At 39.0% G+C, this 13,914-nt stretch overlaps 1 protein-coding gene across 3 annotated transcripts in view; it reads right to left on the bottom strand.

Annotated features, from left to right (window-relative positions):
- CHID1 (chitinase domain containing 1) overlaps nucleotides 1–13,914 on the bottom strand; it is a 127,077-nt gene that overhangs the window by 101,203 nt on the left and 11,960 nt on the right. The gene's annotated exons all lie outside the window — the stretch shown is intronic.

Genomic DNA, 13,914 nt, shown 5'->3' with positions numbered 1-13,914 from the left:
GTCTGAGAATTTGTAAAGATGCTTTCACAGCAAGACATGCAATCTTCAAGGGATATTTCTGAGGCCTGTATTTAGAAACACTTCTGCTGCTGTTTTTTTTTTCTCTATAAATAATCCTTTTGTTTCTCAATACATTACTGTATAGCTACAAAATAAATGTTTAACAATGTCATATCTGGAAGTATCACCTTCCATATGCATCATTTAAAGACCTTCACAAAAGTCACATTTTGAAACTAGGAAGGCATACAGTGTAGAACCGCAACCTACAACTGTAAACGAAGGACAGAGATTTGTGGCCTGATAAAGGGGCAGGAGTGCAGTTTGGATTGCTGGTTTTATTTTATAGCTAGCTGACAGGATTCTAACTAAAAACAGACTCCATCAAAACAGGCAGTTCCTCTCCTCTTGCCACCAAATCCAAGCAGTATAGCTCTGTCCAGAAAATAATTAGCTTCAGCTTGGAGGAGCTCAGGAAGAAAAGGGGTAGCTGGACAACTGCAGATTCTTGCTCAAGAACCCCAGATTAACATCCAGGTTAACTAACCTGTCAAGCCAGGTCTCTGGGCCCTGAAAACTTTCTAGCAAATCAGACAGGATTAATGGTTAAAGACTTAATTTAGGCTCACTTCCATTTGTCAGCCAAGACAGATAATGTAAATCAAACGTGCACTCTTCCCCTCTCCCCTAAGCAGCAACAGCAGAATGCTTATTTATTGTGTGATATAAATTAAAACTTTACTGTGTCCCAACAGTGCTTTCCAGTGCTTTAAACACAATATTCTCCCATGTTACCGCTGCTAATTTTGAAAGAAAAGCTACTGACATTTTAAACATTATAATGAGGCGCAGGAAAGTAGGAATAGAATCAGTCTTCCTGAAAAGGCTTCATTAAATATTTACCAGAGACTTCACCATTCTCCAGTTTAACTTCAGAGTAGCTACTAAAACACTGGCAGCTTTAAGACCCTAACTTGAGCTAATTAAGGTCTACTTCATTCCTACTATTTCAGGCCTTCTATTATCACTACCATTTGGTAGGTTAATTTTCCAAGTGTTCATGATTTCAAAGTATCTTGTCCCCTATAAAGTATGCAGACCTCCCAAATCTACATCACCCAAAGTTTGAGGGAAGCTTATTTTTTCAGAACTCCCCTTTTCCAGCATTGCTGGTCTATTGTGTTTGGGACACCTTGTAGTACAGCTTACTTCAGTGCACAAGAGTGGGCTTTAGGTATATTTGAAAAGCCTGCAGAAGACACGTAAGGCTGTTATACCCTTCCCTTCAGTTATGTGACCCTTCAGAACTCTGCAACTTCCCAACTTTTGCACAAGTTGGTAGTCAGTACTCCCTAAAATTTATGCCTTGTCAAGAAAATTAGACAGAATAAAGCTGTCTACTTCAAGAAGAAATTGCCCTTTTGTGCCATTTCATTACCTAGTTAATACCAAGAAACTGGAGTGAATTATGGCAGATCTTTGATTAATAGATTAATTTTTCAGGGACTAACATGAAGGATAGAACTGCCAGAAGAGCTTTTTGCTCCTATACTCCTACCAACATTAATAAGATGTCTGAAGGTCATCTTCTGCATGATACCAAGTGCACATGGTGACAAAAAAAAACCAAAATGTTTTTCAGATTGATTCTGTGTGATGGCAGCGCCATCTGTCAGCTAATGCCAGACCGATCAGAATAACGTGTGCACTTTTATGTATGCTCTGAGATTCTGATGGCTACATTCACACCTTTTTCACAACATAACCCAGGTCTCTGGAGGAAAAAAAAAAACACACCAAATAAACCCACAAGTGAGATCAGCAAGAGAGACATCGTCCCGTGTAGCTGTCAACTAAATAAGCAGGAGAACCTTCACTTGCTCAGTTATCTTAATATTTCTGCCACATACATTTCTAAACTTAAATGCCACAGGATGAATAACTTGGAATGTTTTATTGCAAAATCAGTCAAGAAAGTTTCAGACAAAAGACAGTTCCTTAATTAAGAAGCAGCAAAACACATTAGAATTGAGGTATCATCTGCATAGGATATCTTGACTGATTTAGATTTTTGTTAGGAGACTAATTTCCTACGTGTTAGAATAAAAGACAGGAAGCTGAATACTTTTTCACTGTGCAATGATTGTCAGCATGAGAGCAGACAGCATCAGTTAGATGCAGTCTTTCATCTCACATTAAATTTGACCTCACTGGGATTTGTATATCAATAATTCTATTCCCAGAAATCACACAAAAGAAGTAGGTACCAGTACCAAATAGTGTACTTCAAAGTATCTGTACAAGTTGTCTACAGGAGCCTGAACTGGTCAGTATAAATCCCCTAAAACTTAGGTCCACACACACATACCAAGACAATTCAGGTTCTTCAGATAGAACAGGTGGTATTTTGGCATCTAAACATAAGAATCTAATGCCATTTTATACATCCAAAATTATACAAAGCATGCATACAGGATTGCTGTGTAAGACTCGAGGCATCTAGGACCCCACATGAACAGCTAGAGACCATGCCGCTTAGGATATCTAACATGAAACCAGGCAGCTACACTTAGGCACATAATTCTCTTACATAAAATTTATACTGTTGGTAAAATCAACATTTAAATGAATATGCAAAAGAAAACAGCACAAAGGATTGATATGATTTAAGACTTTAGTCTGCTGAGCATTACAGAGCAATTCCAACCCCAAACCAGAATGATTAGAAAATTTTTTGTTCTTGAAAACAAACAAAAGCAGATTAAGTTAGTTCTGCTTAAGATGTAAAACAGAAGATACATGGTGAGCCTGAAACCACAGAATTTCTTGTCTTAGTGGATGCGAGCAACATAACTTCTTAGCAACATTTCACCTCATCTGTAATGCCAGATAGCATAAACGGGAAACTGAAAGCTCTTTTTAAATAACTCCTCAGGCCTTGCAGGAAGAATTTCATCCATTTCTAATGTTGAAGTGAGTACCCCAAAAATCGAGATTTTCTAGAAACATGTAAAGGGCTGACAGAGAAGTGACTAAATTTGCCTCATTTTAAAAACACTCAGTGATCACAGGTTCTTAAAGAGGCTGGTGACAGGATTTATGGGTTACAGAAGCTTTGCACAGAGCTAACACTGTTACTCTATTATATGGAGATACTTACAAAACTTAATTGTCACAAGGTCTTTAGGCAATTCAGTGTTTCAAGCCCCAACATCAAGACAAAGGGGAGAGCGTGTGTTATGAAGATGTCATCATGCCTCTTTAATCCAACCAAAATTCATGTTCAGCTATTGAAAAAAGGTATCGCATGGGGACACTCACTCAGCTGAGGTCTACTGAGAAGAGAGCTTCAGCTGCAATTAATCCAGCTTTCTGATATATAAAGTAGTGCTTAAATCATAACCCAAATTATTAGTGAGTTAGGACACTAATTTGCAGGTTTTCAGGTTCTTCTGAAGACTCAGATGCCTCAAGAAATATTGGTGCGCCCTGCTAAAAAGCATCACTGCACATTGTCTTTAGAGAGCAGATGCTGATTTTGTAGCTGAAACACCATACCAAGCACAAATGTTCCATAAGCAAATCCCACTCTCTAGTCATTTTAAGTCTAATAAAGAAACCTGTGCTATAATGTCTTCCTGCACCACTAAGGTAGTGCACTGGATGGGATTATGGATCTTTTCCACAACACTATTAAAAAATTAACAGGAATCATTTTCACAGCTTTCCCCTCAATGCAGATACATGAAAGGATGCACTAGAATAATTTAATCCCATTTTATTATTTATTAATTTAATAGCTAGGTATCCACTTACTTTAGGTTTTGAAAAATGAAAATCATAATGATTGTAAGTGAAATATTTTTTACTTAGATCCACACGACCACTCTGTCATTCCATAAGGCAAGCTAGCAGCTCCATATCCCCAGATATTTTTATGCACCTCTGCTGAGTCTCAATAACCTGTTGCTAACTGCTTATGTGAGAGTATTCCTTGTACTTCACAAAAAAGAAAAAACATCTGATTTTTTAAATTTTGTTTTTAAACTAAAACATGTTCACACTAAATAATAGGAATAAATTGTATTAGCTATGCAGGTCTGCTTGTATTGTCAGACAGATCTGAAAGTAATTTGAAAAGGCAGACTATCTGTTCCTAGGAGCATCATTATGATCTTTTCTTCCTTTACATAGAAGTGGGTTAAGCTACTTTCAGGTGCTTGACCTTGAAGGATCTGAATCAGGAAAGCCTACACTATGTACCTAACAGTTAATACAGATGCTTTATATGGAGCATACACAATTGCTGTTCTATGAACACATCTCCGAAGGATTAGGGGTCATCTCTGTGTTGACACCTACCTGTCAACTGACCCCCACTCTTCCAAGGTTAAGAACATGCTTTACTACTGGTGTTTGTCTCTTTTGAGAGACACAGTCGACAAGGAAGATCAGGTCTGACTCATGTTACAATACTGCCACTCTGGGCTAAAGAGGTCACGGGCTGCTCCAATTCTTTTCTGGCAGGGACAAGCGAAGCAAAAGACCGTCCATGCTTTTCCATTTATCAGGAATAACTGCTCTGCTATTCAAAAGCAAATTAACAGATCCCAAAGTAACAGCATTCAATGTTGTTATAGAAATTATCACATAATTGTTGTAGAAGTTCTCATGAGTTAGGAAGATAAGGATCAATAGAGATGAAATAGAATGAAGAATAGAATAATTAATATAAGTCCATCTGAATAAACACAGGTGGCTTTCATACCCCATGAATAATGTTCTCAGAGCCCCTTTGTATCATCCTGACCCATGACTGAACAAATCATCAGTCATAGGTTAATGAGTAACTAGCAGGAGTAGGCCTAGAAATATTAAATTTCTGATGATTTTAGTAAAGGGGATGTATGGTTAACCTTTTCTTTACCTTGAAAGAATACAGAACACTTAGAAATAAAAAATTAATAGAGATAAGGTTCTAAATAATAAACTTTAGCTGTTTAGGTTAATGTTTAGGAGACACTGGCAGCGGGAACCAGACTCCGGTCAACCTGGATCAAGACAGGACGCTGATCACAGCAGGAACATTAAGGATGGGGTGTCAACCGGAGCCACAGTGGAACCAGAAGGGGGGGATTGGCTGACTGATGGAGAAGGATGGACTTTTGTGGACTCCTAACAATTGAAGAAAGAGGAATTGAAATAGTTAGTAGAATTTTAACAGAAGCTTATGAGAAGTTTATGATGTAATTGCTTATTAGTTTCTATATAAACTGATAGTGAATTTGAGTCAGGTACCATTCACTGCGGTAGTGGTCCAACTCTGAGTTGCTTTAATAAAGAATCAGCAAACCTAGAGACCCAGACTCTGACAATTTTAACAGAATTTGGCACCCCAGATGGGACTCTAGGACACTGCTCCGATTCTCTGAGCATTCCTGTCTCCAACACCCAATTGCCGGCAACAAGGGTGAGTTCACCTGGTGGTCTTGGGAGCGGGTATACTCAGAAATTAGGAGCCTGTGTGCTTAAAATTGCTGAGGAACTTTTGGAAACAGGGGTACCCCAAGAAATTAAGGAAAAATAAAATGGGAATTGGACCCAGCATTGAAACAGGGACGCCCCTTGCTGAGGTTTTGGAGAATTGGGATAAAATCCCGTTGACCGGGACATTGGGGAAAAAGAGATTTATTTTGCTGTGTCAAGAAGAATGGCCATTTTTAACTAGGGTCCGAGGTGGAGGACCTAGAGACATCTGGCCCTCTAAAGGGACCTTTGAGGCACATAAGTTGAAATTTTTAAGGATAATCCTTGAGGATGAAGAGAGTCAAGATATTGATTTTTGGTATATTTGGTATTGTTGGTCAAATACAAAGAAAGGCAAAAGGGAGCCTAAACAAGTGAAACCTTCCATTCCTTCAGCACCCATGCTGGAAGAATTGAATCCTTTCACTGACAAGGAATTTGGCATGTATCCCATGAGGTTGGAATACATCTCAAATCCTAGAGCTGGACCTGGAGCTCCGCCAGGAGTTCCACCAATACAAGCTGTTGTGAGACATGAACCTTGGAAACAAGGAGATTTAGTAAATTGGCAATCAAAAATGCCACGCATCAGAGAGGATGCTGAAAAATGTGCTCAGATACTATCTGGCATTTTTACTGATTATTCTCCAAATTGGAATGATGTAAAGACCCTCATGAGAGAGCTCTTTACAGCAGAAGAGAGGGAAAAAAATTTCCAAAAAGATCGGGAAATTGCACAAAGAGGTCAAACTCAAGGGCTACAGCCCTGGCCCGATCAAAACCCAAACTGGAATTTGGCCACTGAGGATGGCGCCAGACTCCAACAGGATGCCTTACAGCAACTGGTGGAGGCTGTTCGCCAAGCTGGCGAAAAAATTACTAATTGGACAAAGGTAATGGAATGTAGGCAAAAACCTGATGAACATCCCAGTGATTACTGGAGTCGATTAAAAGCTACTCTCCTGAAATATGGAGGAATGACAAGGGACAATTTTCAGGAACCCCTTGCAATCAGTGTATTTGTGGATCATTCTGCACCTGATATTAATAAATATTTGAAGAAACATATGCCAAGGTGGCAAGGAGAAAGCCTCACAAAGATTCTTAGTATTGCCACCTTTGTATACGATGGGAGAAGTGAAGAGCAAAAGAAACAAGATCAAAGAAAAGAGAGAAAGGAGCGAGAGAGGGATATTAATCCTTTGGCAGCCGCAATTACTCAGAATTACCAACGCGGCAGGGGAAGAGGTTTTTCGCGAGGTCGTGGAGGTCGTGAAAGGGGGGACCAAGGAAGACAAAGATTCATTCCCTCTCGAACTGATGCTCCTGAATGTTTTTACTGTGGTAATTTAGGGCACATCATCCGGTATTGTCCTCTGAGACCACCTTCTAACAATGGTGGGAGAGACGGAGCGGAAAGACCGGGGCGTCCACATTCTCGCTGAGAAATTTATGGATTGGGACTCTGGGATTAAGGTAGATAACGAGGGACTTATCACAGCTAAGGTAAATGGCATTCCTGTTAAGTTCTTAATAGATACTGGTGCAACTTTATCATCGTTAAATTTTCATGTGTCACAGCTATCTGATGAATTTGTAAAGGTTACTGGGATTTTGGGCGAAGATAAGTTACCACTTTCTCTTCCTCTTCCTGTTGTTTTTGATGATCATTTGATATGGGGTCGATTTGTTATTTCACCAGCTTCTCCTATTTCACTATTTGGGAGAGATTTATTGCAGGAATTGGAAACATGCATAGTTTTAACTCTCAAAGGAATTCGACTAATCATAATGGGAATGCAAACTGTAGAAATTCAAGAAGGTGAGCTTAAAATCCCAAAAGAGTTAAAAAATGTACCTAAAAAATTATGGAGTCTCTCCGGAGATGATCTGTAAAATCTGCAGAACCAGTAGTGATTAAAACAAAAGGAGGGACTCCCCCTTCTATTAGGCAATACCCAATTGTGGCAGAAGCCATCCCAAGTATTGGAAAACAAATAAAATCATTCTTGGAAAAGGGGATTTTAAAAGAATGTCGAAGTTCTTTTAATACATCTATACTCCCGGTTAGTAAACACTGATTTGATAAAGATGGGGATCCAGAATATAGATTTGTACAAGACTTAAGAGCAGTAAATGAATTTGTAATTGTTCCCCATCCAGTTGTACCTGATCCAAATTTGATTGTTACTCAAATACCTGTTTGGGGAAAATTTTACACTGTATTGGATTTGACTGGAGCTTTCTTTAGCACACCTGTGGCTGAGGAAAGCCAGCACATATTTGCCTTCACTTGGCAAGGGAAACAATTAACCTGGACTTGGTTACCCCAGGGATTTACAAGCTCACCAACTATATTCTCCCAAATTTTGAAAGGAGATTTGGCTGATTTGGTTTTTCCATGCAAGTCTGAATTAATACAACATGTAGATGATTTATTGTTAGTATGTTGTTCAAGGAAGGATTGTGTTACAGACACTCGATATTTGTGTAATAAGTTGGTTGCAAAAGGTCACCAAGCATCTCCATCAAAATTGCAGTTCTGTCAGTAAAAAGTGAAGTACCTTGGATTTATATTAAGTCCAGGTACGAGAGAGAGAGATAGACCCTGAGCGAATTAAGATAATTCAAGAATTGCCTAGGCCTGTAACAAAGAAACAAATCTGGGTTTTTTTAGGACAAGTGGGATTTTGTCACCCTTGGATACCAAATTTCAGTGAATTGGCAGAACCCTTGCATGCTGCCACACGAAATGAGGAAATTGAACCAACCAAATGGGGTCCGGAGAGACAAAAGGCTTTTACAACTCTGAAAAGTGCCTTAACGCAAGCACCAGCTTTAGGTTTACCAGATTATAGTAAACCTTTCAAATTATATTGTGATGAGCAAAAAGGAAATGCTAGAGGAGTTTTAGTCCAAACTTTAGGACCACATGAAAGACCAGTAGCGTATTTTTCTGCTCAATTAGATCCAGTTATACAAGGAACACTATTTTGTATAAAATCAGTAGCTGCAGCAGCAGAAATGGTAGAAAAATGTAGATCAATAGTGCTGGGACATCCCCTAACTGTACACGTACCCCATGAAGTTGAAATATTATTGAAACAATGTGCAGAAAAATCGCTTTCACCACAATGGGCACATAGATATGAACTGGTTTTACTTTTGGCTGACAACATCACACTTAAAAGATGCAATACTTTGAATCCAGCCACTTTAATACCTTTGCCTACTGAATGGGAAAAAGATGAACATGACTGTACCCAGGTGTTAGCAGTTTCCAGTAAGCCACGTAATGATCTTCAAGACCAACCCCTGAGTGACCCAGACATCAACCTTTTTACAGACGGCTCGTCCTTTTACGAAGAAGGAAAAAGGTATACTGGCTTTGCAGTAACAACAGAAAAAACTGTGTTAAAAGCTAATCCTCTTCCTAGTGTTGTGGGGGCAAAAGGTGCGGAAATCTTAGCGCTTACTGAGGCTGCAAAACTGGCAAAAGGTCAAAAAGCTAATATTTACACTGACTCAAAATACACTTTTGGAGTTTGTCATGCTACATGCAGCCCGTGGAAAGAAAGAGGATTTTTGACTTCAGCTGGAAAAACCATTGCACACGGGAAGGAGGTATGTGAACTTTTAGAAGCTAAACAGTTACCTGCACAAATAGCAGTAATTTGTATAAAAGCTCACACAAACCACCAAGATGCACTGTCACGAGGAAATTGCTTGGCTGATCAAGCTGCGAACGCTGCAGCCAAACAAATGCACCTTATAATGATAGCTTTGTGTATACCACAGAAACTTGACAGGCTTCCAAGTGCAGAAGAGATGTATGAGGCTCTTCCAGAGGAAGAAGTGAAATTTTGGAGACGACTTGGAGCAGAACAACGAGGTGGACAATGGACCTTGGACAAAAAGCCCCTACTCCCAAAAAGGTATTTACTACCTCTTGCTCAGTGGTTCCATGAAAAATGCCATGGGGGACCTGAAGGACTTGCACTGAGAATTCAACGGCTGCGGGCTGCACCCGGAATCTACTCTACGGTGAAAAGGATTACTGAAAGCTGTAAACTTTGCCAACAATACACTACAACTAAGATTCAGCCACCTCAAGGTAAAAGACTGCCCGTGGTGTTTCCTTTTCAAAGATTACAAATTGATTATGCTGAAATGCCAAAAGCAATGGGGTATTCATACTTGTTAGTGATTGTAGATCAATTATCAGGATGGGTAGAAGCCTTCCCAGCAAGAAAGAATGATTCAAAAACTGTAGTTAAAGCTTTGCTAAAAGAATTAATATCCCTATATGGAGTTCCTGAAGTAATTGATTCGGATAGAGGAGCTCATTTTTCGGCGGTGATTCTGTTACAAGTTTACAATGCTTTAGGAATCACAGGGAAGTTACATACACCCTATCACCCCGAGTCCTCTGGACAGGTAGATTGTTAAAGTGTGTAAAGGAAAAGATTGTTAAAGTGTGTAAAACAACTGGATTGAAATTGCCAGAGGCTTTGAATTTGGTTCTATGGGACATTCAGAACACACCCAGACAACCTGGCTGTTCCAGGCACTTATTTGCCAGCAAAAACAAGTTTATTGGATGGAGATGAACGAGTGACACAATATATACTGTACCTGCAAATTTCTTTCTTTGAAATGCGAAAGCATGCCTATTGGTATCAAGGTGGATCTCCTGAGATACAAGTACATAATATTCAACCAGAAGACAAAGTATTGGTAAAAAACTTCAAGAGGACAAATAGATTTGAACCAAAATGGGAAGGACCCTATGTTGTACTTTTAACTTCTTCTTATGCTATCAAAGTTGCAGGGAAAGAGACCTGGATCCATCAGTCTTATGTCCGCAGAGAACCCGAGGAAGAACAAAATATTTTAGTTTATTCCTTTTTCTTCCACCTGTAAATGTTGCTGTTTCACCTCATGTAAGATTTGCTATTCGTTGTGATGATTCCAATACCAATGCCTCTCGTGTGCTTTATAATAATTGTTCTTGGCGATCTGCAGGCTTCTTTGCAGCAATTAAGACATTCACTGCGGTGGTGGTCCAACTCTGAGTTGCTTTAATAAAGAATCATTTTTATGTCTAGCTATCCAAAGATTGAGCCCAGAGGAATTATTTATCAATTTGGAAAAAACAATAATAAATATATCTGGGGAGACAGAAAAATTAGCCAATGCCTCAATATATGTCTTTCTGACATTGCAAAAAGAAATTACAGAACTCTCTAAAACTACAATTCAAAACAGAATGGCTCTAGATATATTAGCCTCACAAGGAGGAGTGTGTACAGTTTTAAATGTCAGTTGCTGTATGTACACAGACCGATCCAGAGAACTGCTCACAAATATGCACACAATTTGGAAAGTGAGTTCTATGATGCAAAAGGTGGAAAAGGACGACACCTCGTGGGGATTTACTGAAACACTCTCTTGGCTCACATCTTGGTTCCCAGACTTAGCCTTATGGATAAAGAAGCTGACTGTAATTGTCTTGTTTATAATTATTATAATTGTGATTATACTAGTGTTAGGACAATGCTGTATGAGATGTTTCTCTTCTCTTGCTTCAAGAATAGGATCATCATGGAGATACAAATGATTGCAGGGATACAATGAAAACAAAAGGAGGGAATTGTTATAGAAATTTTCACATAATTGTTGTAGAAGTTCTCATGAGTTAGGAAGATAAGGATCAATAGAGATGAAACAGAATGAAGAATAGAATAATTAATATAAGTCTATCTGAATAAACACAGGTGGGTTTCATACTCCATGAATAATGTTCTCAGAGCCCCTTTGTATCATCCTGACCCATGACTGAACAAATCATCAGTCATAGGTTAATGAGTAACTAGCAGGAGTAGGCCTAGAAATATTAAATTTCTGATGATTTTAGTAAAGGGGATGTATGGTTAACCTTTTCTTTACCTTGAAAGAATACAGAACACTTAGAAATAAAAAATTAATAGAGATAAGGTTCTAAATAATAAACTTTAGCTGTTTAGGTTAATGTTTAGGAGACACTGGCAGTGGGAACCAGACTCCGGTCAACCTGGATCAAGACAGCAGGAACATTAAGGATGGGGTGTCAACCGGAGCCACAGTGGAACCAGAAGGGGGGGATTGGCTGACTGATGGAGAAGAATGGACTTTTGTGGACTCCTAACAGTTGAAGAAAGAGGAATTGAAATAGTTAGTAGAATTTTAACAGAAGCTTATGAGAAGTTTATGATGTAATTGCTTATTAGTTTCTATATAAACTGATAGTGAATTTGAGTCAGGTACCATTCACTGCGGTGGTGGTCCAACTCTTGAGTTGCTTTAATAAAGAATCAGCAAACCTAGAGACCCAGACTCTGACAATTTTCTTTAACAATGTGCAATAAAAATACAGGCTTGCCAAGGTGCTAAGTTCACTTAATTCTGCCCCTTAAGATCTGTTCGAAGCACCTGTTCACTCCAAGAAACATCGTTAGGGAAAACCCCTGGGCCACTGGATACCCAAGCTATCCAGTTTTAGAGAAAGCGATAGACAAACTGATGTAATCTCAAAATGAAGACACTGTTCCCATGACTTACAAGCATCACAAGATAAAATTTTAATGTAATGATGCACTTCTACTTTCACAAAACAAGTGTTACTCCACACACAACCCAGCTTCAGCTTGCTGCCTAGATTAGCTTTATTCAGAATGCTTGTCTCTGAGGAGGCAAGCCCAACACAAGATGTTTTGCAACTTAAATACCCTAACCATTTCTAGGGGAGTGGCAATAAAGGGAGGAAAAAAAAACACAGATGAGTTTACAACAAAGCACTTAAATCAAAACTGGTCTTGAAGAGGAGAAAATCTGCAGTTCATAACTTTTGTTTCTACTCATGTTTTTCTGCCAAACATCATCTTTCACATTTTTAGTCAGCATAATCCTAAAGTCTTGTTCACAGATGGCCAGATATGGTCAAATACTACTGACTCAGAGCAAAGGAGGCAGTTACCATTCTATTCTATGAGAACAACCCTTTCCTCTGAAGGTATGGAAAATACTTCCCACTCCTCTCTATCAATAACAGACGGACAAAGGAATATGTAAGTAGCGCCTCTATACTTCACCTAAGTAACACTCAGGTACTGAAGGCTAGAGCAACTACACAGCAGTTGTAGTTGTACTCCTCTAGTACAAACAGTTCTTATCACACAAGATGGGACAAGCAGCGCTGTTTTGAATCAGCATTACTCCTGGCAGAGTCACATTTTTACCATGCCACAAGTAAACGCACCCTGGAGCTAATAAGAAAGTATCTTTGTTCATGTGTGCCATTTGCAACACAGCAGTTTGATGCTTCTAGGTGCTTAAGTTGGTCTTCAGTGAGTCTTAATATTACAGTAATACAGTCTGTCTTACATTTGTGTAAGTTAACTAATAGGAAAAGCATCAATTTTACTGAAATACTGTAAGCACAGTAGATAAACTGATCACTACACCCAACTTCTGGCTGACAGTTACTAATTGCTTAAATCATCTTGTTGGCTGTCTTATTAAAGACACGGCAATAGGTTCAGAGCTCAGTATAGAGATCAACTGTTAAGAACAACCTGACAAATGATCTAATTATGAGCAAGAGCATCTAGCTTAAGGATTATTCATTCCAGAGCAAATGGTGGAGCCCCTGACAAGGCTACAAAGATTCTGCAGTTTCAATTCTTTGTTCTCATGTCTTGATTTTATAGGAAAAAGGTAGGACTCCGTTAATAGCACACTCAGTTCCAGAAGTAACTATTATACGCCGTCAGTCAGCAACATTTGCCCTAAACAGAATAACCTGAAGTAACCACTTTTGAAAGGTGGAAGTCTTCCATAATGAAGTCTGCATTCTGTGAGGCTTTCTTTTAAGCTATTTTCCCCCAGATATTTTAGGCAATAGACAGCTAGTAGGAATACTGTGTTTTAAGGAATGGATGCCTAAATTTCCTGAGAAAACTAACACAAAATCTCCAGATTGCTGCACTGAATCATTCATTTCACCACACATTCTGCCTTTCCCTCCTGAAGCAGCAGTTTGGAGCTTGCCTTACCTTGACTCCGTCCAAGGTGTTAAGACAGCCAAGGTGCTTTTGCTCATTGAAAAAAGATTATAATGTGTCAGGAAACATATGTATGGATAAGCCCTCTAGTTTTAGCAGCTACAATAAATGCAGACTCACTGAAACTTCATAGCGGAGCTATCAAAAGGTAGATCAACTACTCCAAAGTCTAAAATATACTGTGCTTGCAAGAACTGGAAGCCAGTTTCTCCCTAGATTTGCTTTAGGTTGGGGATTTTGGTTTTAGTTTCACTATGTCTAAAAGACTTCTATATAAAGGTTTGGA

Source organism: Nyctibius grandis, chromosome 4, assembly GCF_013368605.1.
Source record: "Nyctibius grandis isolate bNycGra1 chromosome 4, bNycGra1.pri, whole genome shotgun sequence".
NCBI lineage: Eukaryota > Metazoa > Chordata > Aves > Nyctibiiformes > Nyctibiidae > Nyctibius > Nyctibius grandis.
The sequence above is the reverse complement of the archived record's forward strand: the minus strand, read 5'-3'. Positions and strand labels throughout refer to the sequence as shown.